Below are 21410 nucleotides of genomic sequence, written 5' to 3'. Positions count from 1 at the left end.
GCGCACACGCCTCTGCGGCCACGTGTTCGCCGATTGTGTTACGCTATTGTGAGAGTCAGCTAGCGAGGCCGCGAGAGAGCCCGGATACCAGAGCGCTTCCGTCACCCGCGACTGAGGGGGACAGATGTTGTTTTGGGTGAAAAGCGAGCTCGCCGAGGTATGAGGGCTGGAATTCTTGTCTTGGAACTGGAACTTGCAACGGTTTGGACGACTGAAAATGCTCCCCATAGGAAAATAATGGAAATAGAAATCATCGGTTCCCATCATAAAAGCTTCATTACCTGTACAGGCAATGCTTTTTTGTAACATTTAGTCGTTACATACAGCGCTGCAGAATATCCTTGCTGCATTTCACATTTCATCATATCGTACAGAATTCAGTATCCGTTTGATTCATTTTGCATTCACGTACAGCCCTCTCTGTATTCTCACTTGTCATGTCATTAAGGAAAAATGACATCACATCCTTGCCAGTCAATCAAAGCTCACGCCATCTATTTTTAATGGAAAAGCTGCACTTGAGGAGAATATCTTCAAACATGGACATACGCGCAGATATGACTCTTATCACCAGCTTTCTAAAAATGGTTCCTGTCACTTGTCGAAAACCTGTGCTGACTTTCTTTACAGGGAAATGGCACGCAGTGGCATCCTCTGCTGGTGACATGCACACTTACAGGCCAAAGAGCAGAAACTAAAAACAAAAAAAACAAAACAAAAACAAAAACCTTAAGCCTGATGCTATTAATGTTCATGCAAGCTGTGAACTGCATAATCACACCCTGCAGTTTCACCCCAAGATCACATTTTATTGTAGTATTTGCCTCAGGTTGATTTAGGAATGCACACACTGAGAGTTAGTTAATCTAGCACATGTAGAAACAGCCTTGCCTTTCACACAGTTTATGTGTAAAGATGATAAATATAATAAAAAGATTACACATGAATAAACACAGCAAAGAACGAGAAATATACTGATAGTTCCCTACTGGGGTTTCTCTTGCTATCTTTTTATTGAGGGAGATAGCAGGGATGTTCCATACCACTTTTTTTCAGACCGATACCAGCAAGAATATTCACTCGAGTACTCACCGAAACTGATACAGAGTACCGATACCACTAGTACTTTTAAAAATTCCAATGCATCAAATGCATCATGAAAAATTAATAGTTCATTACAGTACAGATACAGCACCTGGAAAATCAACTTGAGGACAGTATTTGTATTTCCACTGCTGCTTATGCTCAAGATGTTAAGCATATTGTGTTGGCTAGCAACAGTAGCTCCGCTGGTTAGCGTAATAAGAAAAAACAAACATTCATTATGCAGGACAGAGCCGAGCTGGAAGACTTCACTCTGTCTTCTGTGAGCCAGATTGCATTTCATTTCATGAAATCACATCTAAAATACCTTTAACCCGACTTAATCCACCTTTAAATACCACCACTTTCATGTTGCAATTACAGCAACCATCCATACTTTAAAAAAAAAAAAAAAAAAGCATATAACTGTGCCACATACATCATCTGGAACAGTTCAGAATCAATATTTATCTAATAACATGACACAAAAGTTTAAAAAAAATTGACAGTCCACCACTGCTGTGGACGCTCGCACTTTTTAACGCAGCCTATAAATCACATCTAAAAAATATCGTTAACCCACATTGATAACGTGTTTGGTGGAGCGAGCGTCTTCACTCTGCCTTGGCTCGGGGCAAATGTGCACAAACACGGGCGACGTCGGGTTCTAAATGAGATGTTATGCGAACCCGAGGGCCGCCGCCGGCTGCTCTGTGGCGCGGGCCTCTGTAATTAGTGGCGTATCTCCCGCACAGGATATGTCACACACGTATGCTGCAATAAACAAATAACCTCAAAAGACCCTAGACCGCATACGCACCATTTCTTTGGTAACCCAGTGTATTCTCCTTGCTACTATGTCTGGGTGAATTTGACATGTGGCTAAACAACAGCATCTCTCATATGCAATTCCAGAGGGATTTCCATAAATCCAAGTTGAGCTGATGTGTCTTTAATGTGATGAAAATCTCACATTTGGATTGTCAGCTATAAGACGAGAAGCAGCGGTTTACAACCTCAACCTCCCTAACATGTCAGCCGAATTAATAAATGGAAGCGTTCGTGACAGACGACGACAAAATAGCGCGGCAGCGAAAACGCAATCGATCAGTTTGTCTGTCAGTTTACATGAGCGTCAAGCGCACACAACACACAAACAAAGTTGCAAGCTCAGCCCAATGCGGCCCTGCGCTTTCACAGGAATGCGCACCCCCGCGCTCCAGTTCCAGGCCAGACCATCCCTGCTTACACTGACAAAATATGAACCTGGTGGCATGGCGTTGAGCCGCAAAGAAATACTAAACCAAACAAAATGTACGATTTTCCCAATTGTGTATACAAGTTCCCCGGGTAAGGTATCATTGTCCAAATAAGACTGGATTTTTCTCAACACTCGCAAAATTCTCAGAATTAGCCCGCCGCCGGGTTTCGTCTCATGACTTTTTAAAACACAAACTTAGCTCGCATTACACAATAACTCATATCGTTTTAATTTCATCGTTACCATTGATTGAGTGAGCCAAAAATCTATCAACTAGCTACTAATTCCTTAATATTGGCGATGAAACAGCAGTTCAGAACATTCTGACAATCCAAATCCATCGATGAATCTATAAATTCTTCCGTTTTTGAGCCAAATGTTTTACCTGGTGAGCAACTCCTATTATTTCACAATTTAAAACACACAAAACTTGGCATTTTTGTTCTATTCTAAAAGGTGAGTAGTTTCTAGTTGGTGATGATATACATACAGTGACTGACTTGACTTTATACTGTACTTGTATGAGAATGATGCTAACATGATAGTCATAAGTTTTTGTTTACATTTCTATGCTACAGGCATTTGTATTTTATTTTATTGTATTTTTTTTAAGCGATTGTTTTCACCGGTTGCGGGTGAGTCTGATGATAAACTGGGGTTCACCGTCATCATAAAAACTCACAACTGAAACAATTTTCAAATTTCAGCAGGAATAATGCGAATTGTGCGGACACTTGCTGGTCACTTGTTGCTAGGCAGAGTCAACGGGGCTGGATCCTAATTGCCCCGTTGGCCAATTATATTTAAAATTTTCATTTGTAAATCCACCGTAGAGGGCTGCTTAAAAATGTAAACCCGGGAAGAGTTGCACATAACACCTGACACCGAGAAAATCTGAAATTGAACCTAAGCCTCCGTATTAAATATAAAATCCATCTTCGAAAGAGGGGAAACGAATGAAAACATCTTTCTCACTCTTGTTAGTCTTCGTTAATGCCTGCCAACATGTGATCACACACAAACAAGCCTATCAAAAGACAACGACACATGGAGCCGTCTGTGGTCATTAGCGCTGCGGGTCTAATTCTTGTCCTTCCTGTTTGGGTGCGAGGCCAACCCAATGCATCAAATAAATGAGCCTCGTCTGCACCACATAACCCTCCCCCACCTCCTGCCCGCGACCACCTTGCTGGAAGAGCAGAGCTTGTCTGCAGCCAAGGCGACTCGGCGGGACCAGGAGCTGTATAAAAGCAAACAGGCCCAGTGAGATTAAATGCAGGTTGACTTTAGGACGCAGATGGCTGTGCGCCTGAGGTTGGGCGCGAATATTGAGCGGTGGAGATGCCGTGATGGAACACGTGGACTGGATGGTACAAAAACAAAAATAAAAAAAATAGGTGCCAACTCTTCGGGTTTTGACGCCCGATGTTGTGAACCTGTTTATCGCGGAGATCCGATCCATACCCACCGCCACTAGGTGAAAATCTGAAAAAGAAAGGTTGTGCGAGGGCTCTCTTTATGTTAAATTGATCTTAAGTTTAAGGTTTTATAATGTCAACACCTTGAGCCTGAAACAAATGAATTCTCTTTCCATTATTTCCTGTGGGAACTTAAGAGGTCAGCCAGCATTATGAAATGGCTTGAGTTCCACGTTGAAGATTCCGCTGTACTCTAATAAGGATCTTCGGAAAACATTTGAATAAAACATGTTTGCTCAAGATGATCTGAGGGGGAAAAAAAGAAACCAATCAGATAACATATGGACCTTCATCAATCATCATCAAGGACTTTGGAAGGAATGCCTTTAGAGTTCCAAAGTCAAGTCACTGAGATACAACTAAGGGATAACAGGACAGAAACCATTATAGACTTCAATCTATCGCCTGTTTTAGATGTCTGCTTGTTTTATGATCTTCCATAAGCATTCAAACATCCAGGAAGCAGGGAAAATGTCTGCTGTTTTGTCTTTACAGAAGAAAAAAAAAAAACACTATCAATGCTGGTTGAAAGACAAAGGCATTAGTCACTCCACATGAAGGGTCAACTGGGCTGGAAAGCCGTGGGCAAGCTGCAGCACAACAACACATCCGTGCTTTGCAGTCAGTCCAGGCGAGACGTTGTTTAGTTCCAGAGCCGGCGCTCAGTCATAACTTCAACCAGACTCCCGTTTGGTGCGCGGTCGGGAAATGTGTTGCTAACAGGTTTAGAACTTGCGGCGGTGACACGACGGCAGAACAGAAGCCGTCAGTCAGCCGTGAGGCCTAAAGACTAAACGGAGATCACGCTGAAGGATGGTCGGTGCTGTCCAGAGGGCAGGACGAGGGGTGGGGGTCCATGGGTGAGTGTATTTGACAGTCCACAGCTGTAGCAACAGCTCCCCCTGGGGCAAAGCTGACAAAACACTACAGCACCACTGCATTTGGCCTTCAAACACTGACAAGTGTTTGGGGTAAAGTTGACCAACCATAACTGAGACATTGCAGTGGACTGTAAGAACCTTCAAGAATTAAATTTGGTGTAAAAGCAAACTACAAATATGTTGTTCCCTCCCTCCACACAGACACTTTTTACAACAGCCGTTAAACACCCACCTCTGAGTGAGATGTTAATGGAGGGCTGAGGCAGGGAAGAAAAAAAAGAATCCAACCAACTATGATTCATGGCCGCGCTGGCAAGCGCTCCATCTTTTAACACCTCACCAGAGTCCATAACTTATCCTGACACATGAGCAGGTTTGTGCCCACGAGTGCGTACGTGGGCTGGCGATTGTGGGCGCCCACACATGCACACGCACACAGTCCACACATTGTGGGCCTGTGTCCACCGATGTGAATTATTTGTATTCATCCGTGGCTGTTAGTACAGCTGTCCTGAAATGCACTGACTCTTCATTTATGGCTCAATGGCTACTTGAATCAGAGACAAGGATGAGGATGCTGTTCAGTTGCCTGGATCGAAGCCACCATCGTCAAGCGGTGGTGCAAAAGTGTGAGGGTACTCTCTCTCTCAAATGCCATTATTATTAAGAGCAAACTGCCACCAGGATTTTGGGTTCTGACACCCAAATATATTGAAAAACGATGGTTTAAGCAATAGCAGTCCTTCTAGGACTTACTAGCATGTCTACATATGACCACTGAGTTTGTGGTCAACTCTCCTAGAACAAGATTATTCTCCGCCGATTGCGCATTTTCAGCTCTGGAAGGTGCTAATTCACAGAGTTCTTTGAAAATTACTGTCAGAAGCGGGATACTTCTAGCTGTGAGACCATCTGTGGCACTAATTGGCTTGGACGGAGGCAACCAACAGGGTGCGAATTAAGTCTGCATCGCCAAGACTGACAACAAAACTATGACATAACCAAAAGCACTCCTTCAAGAACTTACTTGCATGTTCACACATGACTATTTGGTTCTTGGTCAACTGGTTTGGTTCATTTTCACCTCTGGAACGTGCTTATCCACAGAGTTCTTTGAAAATTGGTTTTAGAAGCGGGATACTTCTAGCTGTGAGGCCATCCGTGGCAACTCAGTGGTGGTGGAAGCGTTATTAGGAATCCCACTGAACACCGCTGCAATATGATTGGCTCCTGCATCGCAGAAGGTCAGGCTACGTAGCTGTAACTAGATGACCATTCCAAATATGTGTCGCAAGTCTACAAAATCAAAACAATCAAGTTTGTTATGGTTAGGGTTAGGGCTACGGTTAGGGTTAGGATGGGTAAGATGGGTTAGGGTTGGGGTGGATCACGGGTTAGTGGGATTCATAACGCCGCCACACTGAAGTCACAAAAGAATTGTTATTATTTAAACAAAACAAAAAAAAAAAACAGTATTTGCACCATGAAAACAAGGCAGTGAGTCATGAAAAAGCCGGCTCAAATAGCCCAAAGTGAAAGGGGCTATTAATTATACAAGGCCAGTGACGCAATTGCACAACGACCCAGTAGAAGCAATGAGGTAGCGCTAGTTGACACAATGGTACAGTCAGCGTTGGGTAACAAATCATAGCAGAAGGATGAAAGTTTGTGGAACAAACCTCACACTTGTATGGTCCCGAGAGCAACAATGACATGGTGTGCTGTCGACACGCGCCTACAATGAAAACTGAAACGAGATGACGTAGAAAAGCGTTCCGGTAAAACAACATGCGATACTGTCCAGCTCCTTGTATATGAATGCCAACCACTGTGCTCGGGATGGAGGCTTCGGGTACTTATCAATGTTTTTCAATTCAACTCAAGAGACAAGAAAACGGGTTGAGTGAGTATGTTAATTAACTGATATCAGCATTCAAGCATTATAAAGTTGGCTGCATTGTAACAATTTGAAAATTGATATTTTTCTGGCCTCACAGTTCTGGGGACCGGGGGTTCAAATCCCGGCGCCCCCTGTGTGGCGTTTGCATGTTCTCCCCGTGCCTGGGTGGGTTTCCTCCCGCATCCCAAAAACATGCGTGGTAGGTTGATTGAAGACTCTAAATTGCTCGTAGGTGTGAATGTGACTGCGAATGGTTTTGTATGTTTCTATGTGGCCTGCGATTGGCTGGCAACCGGTTCAGGGTGTACCTGGGATTGGCTCCAGCAGCCCGTGACCCTTGTGAGGAGAAACGGTAAAGAAAATGGATGGATGGATGGCTGGATGGATATTTTTCTGTTTCATACTGTCTGTTTTACTGACGTGTATACAAGAAGAACTAAGGCACTTACATCAATTGTTAGTTCTACCATTCTGAATGGGATGGGAAATTCTTGAAATGCTTGTTCCTTCTGTACATAAAATGATAATTTTGTGATTCAGCTGCAAAGTTTTGACTTTTTAATTTCACAGCGAGGAGATTTCTGATGTGTAAAATGTTGATTAGTCGAGTCCTTGACTAATTGGGATTCGATAACTGCAGATTTAACGTAACATTTAAAAAAGCCTCAAGTACTTTTCGTATAATTGAAATGGTTTTCTTTCTCAACCCATTTTATGAAGCCAATTCACATTAAACAGAGTTATGTTCATTGCTTAGCTATTCAGTGCTCAGAGAATTAGCGTCACATCAAAGTGGAATTGTCCAAATAAATGTTTAGTGTTTGTTTCTTCATAAATAACAATCACGTATGCAAATGTGTCTGGCTGAGCCCCGAAAAGGAGTGAAAATGCTGCAGTCTCATTTTGGTCTCGCCATGTTATGCATCATATTGAAAGGGCTGGATTACAGCTATTATTGGTGGGAGGGGGAGGCAAGCTGGCTCTTTGTGCGGATACAAAACACACTTGTGATTACTGCTGGCTCTGCCGCTTCCCCGGATAGCAGCCATTGGCTAGCGCAGCGGGCAAACAGGAAAGACTTAAAAAACACATGCAGGCAACGTGTTTTACGGATGCGAAAGTAAATAAACGTGTAGACCTTCCTTGTCATTTGGAGTAGTATACCTGATAAAAAAAAAAGTCGCTAGTGTCACATACTGTACTTCACCTCGCATGCATATAGTGTATGAAGGAGTGTTGGCTAAGCGGCCGTGTCAACAGGGTTGAAGAGGATGGATGATCTCAGCACAGCAGGGAATCCCCGAGGTGTCTTCGCGCAGCGCATACGTTCGAACGTCAAGAGCATTTCGTTTGTCGCAGTTTTGTCGTTTGTCACTGGCATGGAAACAGAAGTTCAGAACATCCTGACTCGTATTTCTTTGAGACATACAACACTACAGTATTGTTGCTGATTCTCACCTTCACTTCTGTATATAACACCGTTATGCACAGTATTCTTTTCATATATTATACATGTATTCATGTGTTGTTGTCAATCGATTGCTTACATACAGACTATTTATTGATACATGTATTTGTTACATACAGTACTACTGACTATTATTGCCACCTCTGTTCACATTCACGCTTTGTTGACAATTTACTCCTTCTATACTGTTAAATGTTTCGCTAAAAGGTGCTGACTATTCTTGCCGACTTTGTTTGCATTGACACCTGGAAAGATTTATATTTGAAATGTAATTATATTTTATGTAGTTATGTTAGATGTTTTGTTTTCAAGCTAATCTATGCATAGTTTTTTTTTTTTTTTTTTTGCGACAGTCAACGCTGCTGACTATACTTGCCGCTATCATCGCTCACCATTTTAAGCTTGCACATCGATATCTTAGTTTTTGATGATTTTATATTCTTCTTCTTGTGTTTCCTGCTCAGCATGGAAACTGCTCAAGCTCAAGCCACGTGCACTGTAACACCATGACACCGCTTGACTATAAATCAAAGCGATGCTAGCGTGTTACAGTCAGGAGTCAAGTGAGACACGAGCAGCTGCGCTGACAGCAGGAGAGCAGTGAATTCCATTCGCACATATGGCACAGCTGCACCGCCAAACCATTCCTGGTGATGTTTCATCACCGACACCGTCGCAGAACATGGACCTTTCTGCCTCGTAAGTCATTATGTGCAAGTCAGAAGTGAGGCTCAAAGTCTCAAGCGAGTCCCAATTTGCCGAGGAAAAGTCAAGTCGGGTCCCTGCAAGTCGAGTCAAGTTGGGTTGAGCAACTCACAAGTCAAGTTTGTACAACTTGCTTGGTCGTAAGCTATTCTCGCACATTAGCCACTTACCACTGTGTACTCGCGCCAGTTAGCTGTACTAACACATTCACGATAAGAGTTTTATTCCTCGGAATTCAAAATACTCGTGCAAAAAACACGTTTGTATACGTAATACGAACGTAATATTATGCTTTATGAAAAACAGAGTCATAATATGAATAAATAGAATTTAAATAATGAAATACTTATTCTTCAATTCAATTCATTGTCCTGCTCCCTACGCGTGTGTCCGCCTTAGGCACCAGGGGGCAGTATAATACAGTCATACAGACAAACAAGAGTTACCACTGCTCTCAGTGACTGAATACCGTTTTGTGTTCAAACATCTATTGTTTAAAAGGTTATCAGACAGCCACATAGATGCTAATCGTTAGCCCGTGTCGATGGTGTTTCCCACGATGCGTTAGCGTTAATCTTGCTGACTTTAAGGCAAAACAACCACCAATTACAGAGCATGCAGCCATTTGTTGTGTGTAGTTTGACAGTAAACTTCCAGTTGGGTCACTCGTTTCTGTATTCACTCATTCGTAGTCATTGCAGTGGGACTCTAAACAAACAGTGCCTTTGTGGGATAAACAATGCTTTGCCTAACTGAATGAGGCAGGTGTTAAAACACCTTGTGTGTGCGCGTTTCCTCTCACACCGTGCCTTTACAAGGACATTGTTGTTGCAGAAAAAGTCCACCAAGGGAACTCTAGCCCCCTTTCCTAACATTTGTATGCCCCCCTGCCGACACACACACACTCTTTCTCTATCCCATCCGCTCCCTTGTTCCCAGCGAGCTGTTGGGCCAATCCAGATGTGGTCGATGGAGGGAGGGGACTGGGGATTGGGGCGGGTTGGGGCGTTGACGGGAAGAGGAGTCGACACAATGATGTGAAGCAAATAATGCACTCCCTCTGGACGACAAAGCGCATGTGTACATGTGTGTGTGTGTGTATGTGGCGACAGTAACTCACTGAACATCTTGCATATTCAGTGCTGCTATTCAGGGGAAGTCGCTTATTAACTGGACATGCAATATTTGAAGTCATCATTTGTGGCATTGCGGTTTTTATTTACAAACACAAATGCCACCTCTGTTTCTTAATTTAGCCTAAAATGTCAAAGCTCCACAAAAAAAAAAAGATACTCATTTGTTTCCGTATGCGCTCTCCACAATGTCTCGATTCAGAATTATGCTCGACATCAAACGAGATCAGACTAACTTCGGCAACTTTACACAGGACATTTGGGTCGTGTGACCTCCACGTGCCCGTATGAAGTCCCAAAAATTATAAATCCACAGTACAGTACTGTCCAGTGCATCAGAGTTAAACAACAAAGGGTTAAAATACACAAAATATAATTCATATTTTCATGTATAGTGTATTTCAGGCTGTGGAAGGGAACTCAAGTGCACAACACCAGGGCTGGACAAAAGTAATCAGACACAATCCTACTCAAAGAAACAACAACACGACAGTTTGGTTTCATTTAAGGCGGAACTCCAAACTTTAGGGGGCTTAAAATCGTTCCGAGGTACCACCGAAATGCAGCAGTGAGCCATGGAGAAGGGCTGAATCAGCAAAAAAAGCCACATTTCCTTACTTAAATGCAGAAGAGTTTAAACACAAGCTTAGCATTTTCATCAAATGACTTTTCAGAACTGAACACTTACCGCAACGCAGCTCTCTCCCGGCCCGATGTCCCGCGCGGGAGTTCAACGCCGACAAACCGTGTGTGTGCGTGAGAGCTTTGGGAGCAACAAGTAGCACGGAAAACAATGCACGCCAGCCGGAGCGCAGCAACGCGTCAGCAGAGCGGGGACAGAAGGGGCCAGTCATCGTCGGGCTGACGCTCACATGGGACGGGGAGTGGAAGACTGGGGGCTGGGGGGTGGTTTGCAGTATTGTGGATTTGAAAGTGGGATGGATTCTTCTCAATTCCCTGCTTTCCAAAAAATGTCTTACATTCCTTGTCTGTTCTTAAATGGAACTACAGTCAACCCCCATTTATCACGGACCAAAATGTAATATATAAAGATAAGTGGCCCCATGATGCAATTTCATATTACATTATGGGCTCAATTATTACATTTGCAAAGATTTTTTTAAATCAGGCCAACAACAGAATAATCAGCCAATAACATATTCATTTATTACATTATAGATTCAGGACTTTCATTACATTAATTCAGAGCTTTGTTTTCTTAATAGATTATACTCCACATGTTTGAAGGTAATTGCTGAAAACGTGCAAAGACAGAACTGTGTAGTATACAATTGTGGAGCTGCAGCATCAGCGGTTATCCTGCACAATTGCGATGTGCAGGTAGCAAGCTAGCTATGCCTACACCCCGAAAATGCATCTTCCATTTGGACAGCCCACTGGAGTGGCCACTTTAGAGCGCCTCCTTGTCGGCTGTGAGTGCACGCACATTACGGCGAGAAAGGCCGAAGTACCGGGTGTGGGGGTTAAAGTGTGAATTGACAGCCAGCAGTAATTCTCAGCCGCGAGTATGTGGGTGTCCACACTATAAAGCATGAATGGACTGCAGACAAATTTGAAACAAGCTTTTTCAAAATTCATCTTTCACTAATCCTCTTTTTTTTTTTGCCCCAAAACCCAAAATACCAAAGTGTCCCAAACACCACATTGTATGAGGCAAAAGGAAGACCAGCAAAAAAAGAGGAGAAACCGGATACGTCTCTCCCAAAGTAACAATTATCTGCATGAGTCACTCATCGATGAGGTTTGGGTTTGCCTCATTTTGGAGAGCGAGGAACGGGAGAAACGACGTTATTCTGGAACATTCCGCATCCAGAGGAATCCCTGAGTTCATGGGAGAGGAGGAAGGGATGGAACAACACGAGATGTAACATACATACTGTCCAAACATTAAATCACAAAGGCAAGAGGAGAACTGTGTCCTGCTTTTCACACATATACATTTTGTGCCGAAAACTTTCTTCTGTGCAGAAGCTCACATTCATTTGAGTGTATTACATAAACTAATAGCGCAGCATCCTGCATCCTGCATCCTGTTTAAACGTGGCGTCACAACATTCTAACAGAGCTGAATTCCGTGTATACACAAACTCACACACAGATGCACGGGGCGAAAAAAGAAAGAAAAAAAAGGGAGGTCGACATTCGTTGGTCAAGTGTTTGAGCAACATGGCTTCCTGTTTGAGGTACACAGCAAAGCAAAGCCCGAAGACTCTTCAACCTCAAGTATCAGGTCACTTCTTCGGAACGCCGCACGTTTTGGTTCGCCACCAGACATTTAAACTAGAGTGGACGCCTGCACAACCTGTCAAATGTTTATTAATGCGTTCAGGCTATCTGCTGGGTCAGGAAGACAAATTCATGACTTCATAGGCCACTTGGATTAAATTCAAGAGCTTTCATTCACATGGTATAAGTCGATAACATATTTCAATTTAAGGACACAATTGCAAATGCAGACCGATCGCTTAAAACACACTAATCTCTCTCACTTCATTATGCCTGATGTTTAATTGTGAAATAACACACAGTAAATTGAATTGAGTATTCCATATATCACGCAATCTTTCAACCTCAAAATGGTTTATTTTGGTGCCGCAGCCCTTTGTGTTAATAAATATTTTGCCCCCACGGACATCACATAAAGGCGCCCGAGATTCCATTAGCGGTGCGTTAAAAAGGCGATTTAATTACTCACAGTGTCAAGCCTCAATTCTCCAGAGGCAAACACTAAACTGGCACGCACGCACACACACACACACACACACACACAATATGCAGTGGTGATCAGTGTTCCTAATATTTTGGCTACCCTCAATCACAGCTCATTTGAGTGCATCCTAATATAGTGGTGTGGTTCAATTTTGTTTATGTCCTACCCAGCCACTAGATGGCGGTAGAGAGCTAGTTTGCCCTGACCTACTCCTCTGTGTCACACGCGCACACTCACACACACACACACACACAAATCCATTGTGTGGGTGCCAAAACAGGCAAGCGAACATGACGAAAGATCACAGTTGAACAAAGACGAGAGGGAGAGAGAGAGAGAGAGCGACAGCACATGAGACTGAAGGCTCACTATATAACCAGAATGTTAAGGGCTGTAGCACATATATATCTTATATTTACATAACTTACTAGAAAGCATTCAAATGAGCTGGAAAAAAAACATTGTGTGGCTCATATTGGTATTTGTGCACTGCAGGCTACGAGCGGGTGCCGCTTGTGCATTGATGAAGAAAGACAGTGGGGCCGAGTGACACACAACTCCGTTAGATGTGGCCTGGAGGGGACAGAGGGCTTGGTGCATGAATGAATCATCATCTTGCTTCAATCCACCCACCACTTCCTTAGAACATTTTTATCAGTTTGTACACAGTGGAGGCTGACAGCATCCAGCTAAGTAAACCAGTGTAGATCGATATTGATCCAGACTTTAACTGACACTTTCCAAAGGAGTCAAGTTTCAAAGGCAGTAGTTCCTGTAAAAGTTTGTATTTTCTCACCTTTTCCCCTGTGTCACTGTTCTGTATAAACGGCACTGCCGCCGAATGGGGGTACGAAGTCAAGACGGTAATTTGCCCCCGTTCGGACAAAGTCAGGATGACACCAATGTGTAAGGCAATTCCGCAATGCCAAGGTGTTCAGTTAAGCAGGTATTTAATTCGTCACACCAGATGCTGACGATAACGTCCAATTATCTAATTGCAGCATCTTTTTTCCACTGTTATAAATTGCACTGAGATAGAATACTGGAACAAAGTCATCCCAGTAATATTCAGCCTTCAGACAAAGTATGAGAGCTGTAAGAAAGGTGTCCTTGTGTAAGGCAATTCCCATAATTATCAGTTTTATTGGGTACTGTGTAAAAGGCAAAGATTACCTCATCTGTTCATTCCAATGGGGAAAAATTGATTCGAAATCAGCACAAATCAGAGGTCACCAGCATCCTTGAATCGACTGCGTTCGGCCTTAGTAGTAGATCAAGAACTATGTCTCAGTTTGCATCTAAAAATAAGTGATAACATGTGTTGAGCTCCCACTGGCAATGAATGCTTCAATCCAGAAGAACTGATTCAGGGTTTGTACCAGCCGGACACAGCGGAATTGTAGGCTTTTTCAAAACCAGTGAGTCGGTGTCCAGTTGTCAGCAGACAAGGTCCGCTATCTCAAAAGCGATAGCAATCATGTTCCAATCCGTCCAGGCTGAGTTGTAAAAGCCCAGTGTTCTGGTGGCTGTGACACAGTAAGGACACTGTGCTGCTGTTGGGTTTGCTCTTGTTATACATAATCATTGTCATCATCCCTTTGTCTCTCTCTCTCCAGCTCACGGCTCAAATGACAGCTCGGAGGCCAGCCGGGTCAGGCCAGAAATCCACTAAAGGCTGATGATTGCCTGTGATTACAGCCTGTGTCCTCCCGGATGCCTCCCGCCGACCGTCTCCTCTGGGCTCATCTGGCGGCTCTCCGCACTCCAACGTTAACCGGAGCGAGGAAAATCTCGGGGCATGGGGGCGCAGACACGCTTTCCCCCCCCCCCCCCCCCCCTCCACCTTGACATCGCCTGGAGGTGACACCATTCATTTTCAGAGTGAAGTACAGCTCTCGGAGGTGAGAGGCGTGCGGATTAAAGGGCTCGGGGGGGGGGGGGGGGGGGGGTTGTATATGTGAGCTTCTCTCAGGAAAGGGGAGGGATGGAGTCTATTCCCTTGGGGGTAAGCCGGTGTGCGGAGTGTTGGAATTTGTCAATTTGCGCACACGGATGGTCGTTGAGTCGCACAGTAGAGTAAAGCGAATCTCATGTCCTTGGGTGGTGACCAACCAATTTCCCAGGTCCAGAGGTAGTAACAGGTGTACCAGAGTTGGGATGGCGTCTGTATGCTTTAGCGATCGTTTTTATGGGTGTTTGCGGTATTACTGGCAAGTCTAAATTTAGAGTGCGGTACCACCTTGTGCCGCAACATGCCGAGCAGCAAGAAAAATCCCCGACTAATCTTCTGTAATAGTCGTTCTTCCCACAGAGCTGAAAGAATATGAGTACTGTTAATATTGTTATATGCTCTGTTTGTATGTTTTGCTGCTCCATGTGTTAAAGTAGCAGTTGTTTGAAGGTTTATAATAGCCGTAACATCTATGCTAATCTCCATTATCCAATCCATATTCCGGGTGGGTCTGGAACGTAACCCCAACGATAAACGGGGGTTCGCCTTACTCCCTGTTATTATTTTGTGTGAAAGTTACATAAAAAAAAAATCACCACCTATGAGCGAAACAAATGCAACCAATGACTGGTAGCCGCCCGTGGCTCTTGTAAATTCGCCTTCTGAATTAACCCCAGATTGCCCCCTTCTGATGTTACCGTCACCCGACCACTCTCGCACTTGCCTCCCCTGAGGCTGTTTCCGAGCTGCCATCCAGCAGAGGGGCGGCTGGTACTGATGTGAGCTTTTTTTCCCTCGTCTCTCTCGCTCTCTCTGGGAGCTCCAGGGGCTGCCCAGCCACGTGTAATTAAAAGTGCATAAGAACAGATCAAGCTCTCGATGTCTCCAGGCCCGAAGCCAAGGCGCAGTCGGTCGCGCTCTGTCGGGCTAAGGGCCGCTCCTTTATTAAAAAGTCAATGGGATGGTTCGCAATCAAAAGCTGTGACTGGAAAATTCATTAAAAAGGTTGATTTTATCAATTAATTTATACTCTAGTAATAACAACGTGGCTCTTGAAGGTGGGCCTCTGACAGAACACAAATCAAATAGGAATAGAAATCAATTAATTGATCGTTGAGTGATTTTCAATTTATTCCGCTGTTGATTCATTCTCAACTAGTCTGCTGTCTAAAGGAAGAAAATACATCAAGTCGATCCACTGAGTCCTTGAGATGGCCATTGGAACAAGAAATCAGAACATACAGAGATTCTTCCATCCCATTAAGAATCAATCAAACAATAATTCACTCTCGAGTCACTCATAATTCTACAAATTAAAGCACAGGTAACTTGGGGGATTGTTCTTAGAATTTCTTAAGTAGTTTTACTTCAAATGTATATGGTTTTAATATATAGTGTTTCGCTTGTCTTTGCCTAGAACAAATACATTCAATTTCCAACATTTCGGATGGGTAAAAATGTTTTGAAACTACAACAAGTGTGACGGAACCGACATTTTCAGGGTTAACTAGTTTGCTGTCTTAAAAAGAAAAAGATCAGCTCCATTCAGCCAGTACTCGATATTGTCAGTGAAACAGGAACATTCAGAACATTAGCAGATTCTTCCATCCCATTAAAAATGTGTCGATTAAATGGTAACTTTCCCGACAATCGTTCACGTAAATGTAGCTCAACGCCATCCCGACTAGTCACTCTCCATTTCTCTTTCAAAGGGTTAGTAGTTTTACTTTAAATGTTTTTGAATTTGATTTCAATATAGTGTGAGTCCTCTTATGAGTGGGTCTGGAATCCATCCCCAACAATAAACGAGAGTTAACTGTAGTTTGCTGTCTAAAGAAGACCAGCACGACATCAGATCTATAACATCTATAACAGATAAGGTGTTAGCATGATAAGCTATAGCCAGTTTCTATGGCCTTAAGGGTTGACACATAAGGGCAGTAAACAAGTGGGGATAATGGGACCTTGGTTGTGTGTGCTTTCCGGTTACATATTAAAGTAATAGATAAAGTTTCTATTTATATGGCGTCTTTGAAGCCGTCTCAGGTCAGCCTTCAAGGTATAAATAACATTCACGCCTGTTTGTTTTTGGGCAACAGTCGACGGTTTTGCACTTTTCAATGGCGGCAAAATCGAAGCGTATCAGCCCAAGGATGCGTAATCAATGTTCATTTATGAGCGTAACGCCGTCGCCATTTAAAACAATCAATTCCCTACTGATGGCTCCCGACCACATGTTTACGGCAGCTCAAGCCGTGCCCTTGAGGGTCTGTCGGGAGCTTTGTGGCCTCAGCCTTCAATACACACACCCGTGTCGAAAATTTCACACACACACGCTCGACTGTCTGCGGGTTAGAGACCCCAATTGCTGCGACGGGCTCCAATCTTGTCCAATTGTAGTAGCCGGCGTGGGCACCGGGCATGAGGTCAACCTCCGGGGAAACGCTGCAGCGTTAAAACACCTCAGGAGTCGACATTTAGAGGTGGCGAAAATACTTACACTCTGTAACTGAGTAGAAGTACTGATACTTGTGTAAAAATAGATTCTGGTAAAAGTCAAATGTACTGATTCAACTCCTTCACATAAAGTCCTTGTTAAGTTAAAATGTCTTTGCAATCTGACAAGATCGCCAAGTATATAAAATGATTCTTCAAAACCATGTCATCTCCACTCTCAAACGCTGAATGCATAAAACCAGACCCTTCTGAAAAACTGATGCCACTTCGTCTAGCAACTAACTATGTCATTTGAGCCGCAAAAATACAGTATATCCGCTTCAAGCCTCTGGTGGCTGGAATATACACTGCCAGGTTATCGCAGTGTGGAAAGCCCCGTCAGGTGCTAGCTATCAACTAGCTTACGAGCTAACAGGCTTCTGGGGCCCCCTTTCGGCTGGCGGACGGGCGGCGGGGTTGTCCATTGGCGTCACCTCCTCGCTTGCGAATTTAGATAACGACATCGAGCTCTTGTGTAAATGCCCATCAAGAAAATAGGCATTATTCGAGTGTAGGCGTAGCTAACTACACGCTCTATTGGTAGAAATGGGCCTAGTAATAATAACTAAGTAACTGGCAAATATACCAAATAACTGCTGATGCGAAGAAAGGTGCTCAAGTTTTTAAATAGTGGGGGAGGGGTGACTCATTCCAAACGCTCAAGTACGTCAATGGTCGCCGTTTTTGCCAAGCAAATAAATAAATTCATTCATTAAATAATCAGGAAAACTGAAACGGTGAAAATCAGTTTAATGCTGCATCGCCACAATTGAGTACTACAGAGTTCTCAGTCTTTGCACATTTTCATGTATAATGTAGAAACAATTTTACAGGGGACAGTATTTCTACTTGGTTACTCTGTGGACAATGGGGATGGGAATGTTTGAGGTTTGTGACGGGAGTGCGGAGTGGGCGGCTAGCGTCTGCGGACAGGTTTGGAAGCGTCGTCTTTCTTTGCCCACACTCCAAGAATATTCAACTCACACTGGAGAGGCAGACTTTTACAGGTTTACCAAAGAATGAAGGTGGGCTGTTGATGCAGAGCTAAACCACGTAAACACTTAATGGCTAAACACAGCATCAACATCACAAAAACAAATGTCATCATGAACAAAGTATCAGGCCAGGAACCACGAATGGACCCAACATGTGTCACTCGCTCGTTCTTTGGCTCCTCACGCGCACCAGTTTTCCTCACTATGTTGAACTGAGAGGAGGAGCTTCACTTAAGCAGGCTGCTTTATGCAATAAAAAAAGCGCTTTCATCCCATTTTGTGGCATCAGGTAATTACGAACCTTTGGAGTGGACGTCAATTACATACCGATTATCGGTAATTGTGGGAGGGCTCGGTCCTTATCCTCTGCAAAATAGCATGAGGTCACTGTCGTAAATATTGAAGAAATACAAGTGAAAAAGTAATCTCGCAATGCACTCCAATAACTGTCTAGAGTTCAATTACCAAAGGTGAACGCCCAATAAAGGGTTGAGGACATGTTTGTATAAGGACATATTTTATTAGTCTGCTTGGTCCTGGCTGCCAGCAGGCTTCCGTGTGAAATATGGACGCCTATCTGAGTCGCTCCCCTCAGTTCCCCTTGACTGCCTTTAATTACACGGAGAAGGATAGGAGAAGACCCACTGGAAAAGGGAAAAACGGCGGTGGTCAGGGAGAACCAGCAGAGTGTTGCCTCCTACAACCCCCACTCCTTCCCGTTCTTAACACCCAATGACACAGGTCTGAAAATGATGGATTGCCACATCTACAAGATGGCACCAGGCCGGGCGAAGCAGCCCAGAACCAGTGTTCCGAACAGGATGAGCAGACCTTTGCCCGGTTTTATCGTGGCGGATGAAAGAGAACAGGTGAAGGGGGCTAAATATTAATTAGGCAGCGGACCCCGTGACCCTCGCATTATTCTGGCGCTCTCTCTTCCCGCAGTATTTCCAAGGTTAATTGACGAGAAATGTGCGATTGCAAACCCCGTTGGTTGTCGGGATAAAAATTCCTAACCAGACCCCGAAGCCACCCAGTGGCCTAGAAATTCCATTTAATAAAGATTAGCTCTTCTTTGGCACAGACCTCATTCAAAATTCTTAATTAAAAGATGAAGATTAAAAAAAATTGTTGGGCTTCGTGACGGAAAATATCCCTGAGACGCAGACACATGAAAGACTGATGCATATTTAATGTCTATGAGAAACAGCTTAGATCAGTTCCTTTGCTTCCGAGCGTTGGAGCAAGTCAAAATACGGTTTCTATATCACCCTTGGATCACCAGTAAAAACACCGACGCACACAAACACCCTTTGGAGCACGTTCGCTTTGCACCAAAACCTTGGAATTAAGTCAATTTCAGCACATAAGTTATGGAGTCTCACTTTTGTACACCTATAAACGGCAAAGGGGAACAGACGCTAGTAAAGTAAAAATTCTCTTACTGCACCCGAGGGAGCTTTAGCATTTGTCTTACGCTAAAATACGACTTTGCTGTTAGTTCAACCGGAGGCCAAATTTACGCAGTCTTTTCCTAGATGGAGGCAAAAGTTAATAAATGTCATGTACTTGGTTAAATGCAATTCATACATAGACTGCGCATTTACTTGCAAGACACACTACAGTTTGTACAGAGCTATTTTGGATTTTGCAGATGCAAGGATTCCGCCCAACAACAACGATATTATATAAAAATACTAGTCCAAATCTTTATCATGCACATCCAGTGTTACCTTGACTTATGAGTGCCCCAACTTGTACTCATGCTGGTGTATCGATACTGTATCGTGAGAGGTAATGATACAAAACATTATAATATTGACATTTTGTCCGGCCCTACCGTAAGGCGTTTTCTTCATCAACTCGCTAGCTATCAAATAGGGGAGTGCATTACCGGTTTAGTGCTGTTAAGTAAGTGAGGAAATGACAGTAAAGCCGCCGCGGGGCACAGCTGTGTTTTCCGAAGCTTGTTTTCCGTCCGCTGGAGGAGTGGGTGGGTGGGGGGAGCGGACCGTCAAGCCACTTGTACTTCCTGAGGAGCATCACCAACTCAATTTTGGACGCATCAAGAGCCACGCGGTGCAGATAAAGACAAGCAAGCGGCTGCGCCGACTAGGGGCTCATTTGATTAAGTGTGAGAGAACAAGCGGCGCTCACCGCATCAGTGCATCGTAATGACCGTCTGGGCGAATGCAAATCACAGCGGCTCGCACGGGGAGAGGACTCGCTGACCCGCTTCCCCGAGCTGAACAGAAGCTTTGAGCATGTCATGAAAAAAGTCTGTTAAATCGAGGTAACACTATAGTTACAAAGTGAGAGTACAGTACTCGCCGACTCATCACAGAGTCAAAAACGTAATAAAATGAAGTATTATCTGGTATTTGCATAGCTGCGACAAACACGACAACATCCTTGAACAATTTTTCGAAATCAAATCCGTTGTTAGAAGTAGTTTTAAGTGTAATGTTGTAAAATGCGCGGCACGGTGGCCGACTGGTTAGAGCGTCAGCCTCACAGTTCTGAGGACCCGGGTTCAATCCCCGGCCCCGCCTGTGTGGAGTTTGCATGTTCTCCCCGTGCCTGCGTGGGTTTTCTCCGGGCACTCCGGTTTCCTCCCACATCCCAAAAACATGCATGAATTGGAGACTCTAAATTGCCCGCAGGCATGACTGTGAGGGCGAATGGTTGTTTGTTCCTATGTGCCCTGCGATTGGCTGGCAACCAATTCAGGGTGTACCCCGCCTCCTGCCCGATGACAGCTGGGATAGGCTCCAGCACGCCCGCGACCCTAGTGAGGAGAAGCGGCTAAGAAAATGGATGGATGGATGGATGTTGTAAAATGCGCTTGATGTGTTTTGGGATTATAGTTTGGGGTATAGAGTTTAGGGTTTAAACTATTAATAAAAGCAATTATAAGCGTTTTGAGAGAGGGTGTCACGTTGGATCCTAACTCCTGTGTAGAGTAAGAGTTGACTGTAGTTGATAAATCCATCTTTTGTGTGTTCACGAGAGGCATGAGGGATTACACCCAGGCCCAATTCCCTACACAAATCCCACAAATGTTAATTATTCAAAAATAGAAACTCGTTAACACGGTAAATATCATGACCTAATTTCATCCATAGTGGGAACGAGCGTGGGAGCAAATATGTGTTTAAATCCAGTGTAGTATAATACAAAAGAAAAGGTTAACAATCCCATACAAAATCAACCGGAAAAATAATGTTAAAACATATGACGCAGCAAAAGATTTAAAAGAGCCACGCGCACAGCAAAGCACATTGCTCTAAATACGGTGATGGCGATAATGAAAATCTTAAATGATAGT

At 43.9% G+C, this 21410-nt stretch overlaps 1 protein-coding gene and 1 long non-coding RNA gene across 5 annotated transcripts in view; one reads left to right on the top strand and one right to left on the bottom strand.

The window, feature by feature from the left end:
* sash1a (SAM and SH3 domain containing 1a) overlaps window positions 1-21410 on the bottom strand; it is a 143727-nt gene that overhangs the window by 50222 nt on the left and 72095 nt on the right. Inside the window, exon 1 of one of the 4 annotated variants that reach the window (XM_061753193.1) lies at window positions 10598-10747. The exons of the other annotated variants lie outside the window; for them this stretch is intronic. The gene's annotated coding sequence lies outside the window, so the exon portion shown is untranslated. Of the gene's footprint in view, window positions 1-10597; window positions 10748-21410 lie in introns of those variants that run through there. 4 annotated transcript variants of the gene reach the window in all.
* The window catches only part of LOC133467957 (uncharacterized), an 86923-nt gene continuing 79639 nt past the window's right edge, over window positions 14127-21410 (top strand). Inside the window, exon 1 of the long non-coding RNA XR_009785338.1 lies at window positions 14127-14541. This is a non-coding gene — a long non-coding RNA (uncharacterized LOC133467957). The remainder of the gene's footprint in view (window positions 14542-21410) is intronic.

This window comes from Phyllopteryx taeniolatus, chromosome 18 (assembly GCF_024500385.1).
Source record: "Phyllopteryx taeniolatus isolate TA_2022b chromosome 18, UOR_Ptae_1.2, whole genome shotgun sequence".
Lineage (NCBI taxonomy): Eukaryota > Metazoa > Chordata > Actinopteri > Syngnathiformes > Syngnathidae > Phyllopteryx > Phyllopteryx taeniolatus.
Note: the sequence above shows the minus strand (reverse complement) of the source record. Positions and strands in the feature narration are given on the sequence as shown.